General features: G+C 41.2%; 1 pseudogene; it reads right to left on the bottom strand.

Annotated features, from left to right (window-relative positions):
* Positions 1–660: 660 nt before the first annotated feature.
* Positions 661–1,631, bottom strand: part of LOC123233704 — a 14,203-nt pseudogene continuing 13,232 nt past the window's right edge.

Raw genomic sequence — 1,631 nt, 5'->3', positions numbered from 1 at the left:
AAGGAGGTACAAAAGCTCATTCAAGAAAATCATGTCATAAAAATTAGAATTGGGCAAGGAGAAACTTAATAACTCCATGAGACATTAAGAAATAATCACACAGTCAAAATTAAGAAAAGAAAAAGAAGAAAAGGTGAAATATCTAATTGGAAAAAAAAACAATTGACCTGGAATATAAATCCAGGAGAAAGAATCCCCCCTTTTTATTTAGAATATTTTTCTATGGTTACATGCTTCATGATACCCCCACCCCAAAAAAAGATGACAAGTAATTCCACTAGGTTATACATGTATCATTGTTCAAAACCTATTCCCATGTTATTCATATTTGCAGTAGAGTGATCTTTTAACATCAAACCCCTAATCATATCTTCATTAAACCATGTGATTGATCATGTTTTTCTTCTGTGTTTCTGTTCCCACAGTTCTTTCTCTGGATGTGGATAGCATTCTTTGTCATAAGTTCCTCTGGATCATCCTGGGTCATTGCATTGCTTCTAGTAGAAAAGTCTTATTATATTAGATTGTGCCACAATGTTATCAGTCTCTGTGTACAAGATTCTCCTTATTTTGCTCTGCATCAATTTCTGGAGGTTGTTTCAGTTCACATGGAATTCCTCTAGTTCATTATCAGGAGGGATGATCTTAAGGATTATTGTACTACCTATTTACAACTTCCATTGAATGCAAAGACATGTTCATGTTGACCAAGACTGAAAAATACTCTGTTATCTGGCTTGATTGCATTAATTTCAATAACATTTGTATAGCAACTGGAGGAATATTTTCCACAAGGTCAGGCAGTTTGGCAGGAGACAAGCCAATGTGATAAACAAGCTTGGGATCTTTCTCCAATTCCCCGAGGAGCTGTGTTTGTTGTGGAGAAGACAAAGGACTTTTAAAAGCTTTAGCCATTATAAGTCTGATCTCAAAACCAGTGCTATTTTTAACATACATGGATTTGTCCCACTGAATTGCATGATCAGGCTTTGTTGGGTTTAATCAAGCAAGTTCATCTTCACAAATATGGAGTGGAGGTGGTGGATGGATAAATTCTGGTTGAAAGTGACTTTCAATAGGTGGCTTTGGTCCACTGACTAAAGCTTCTGTGATCTGTGAGGCAACAGAGCTATCAAAACCAGAATTTGAAGAATCTGGATCTGGATCACTGAGAATGCTAGGGAAACTAGCTTTGCTTTGTGTCAGTAATTCAAATTGCCATTCAGCCAATGCTAGCTGAAGCCTGCTGATGTCCACTGACTGGGCCATATTTCCTACATCCATTAAGGCAATCTGTCGAGGTGTCTTTTTGAAGAGTTCTCTTGGTGGGGCCCATTAGCTGGGAAAGGAAAAACTTTTCTGGTAGAGTTATAAGAGGCAAAAATCCTGAGAGCAGAGGCTGGTCAGGCCCCTGGCCAACCCAGCCACAGGGTTGAGTAGATGGGTACAGCTGGCCTTGAAGGGGTTGGCGGCCAAGGGCTCTGTGCAATACATCTCCCAGAGCAGGTAGAGGGCAGTGAAGTAGTGGTGGAAGGCACTGGACAGGCCCTCAAAAGTGCTGCCACCCCGGCCTCCTCTGAGATGATCCCCAGCAAGCTGGAGAACGCCGGTCTCCTCCCCCCCCCCCCCCC

Source organism: Gracilinanus agilis, chromosome 2, assembly GCF_016433145.1.
Source record: "Gracilinanus agilis isolate LMUSP501 chromosome 2, AgileGrace, whole genome shotgun sequence".
Taxonomy (NCBI): Eukaryota; Metazoa; Chordata; class Mammalia; order Didelphimorphia; family Didelphidae; genus Gracilinanus; species Gracilinanus agilis.
This window is presented reverse-complemented; position numbering and strand designations above follow the sequence as displayed.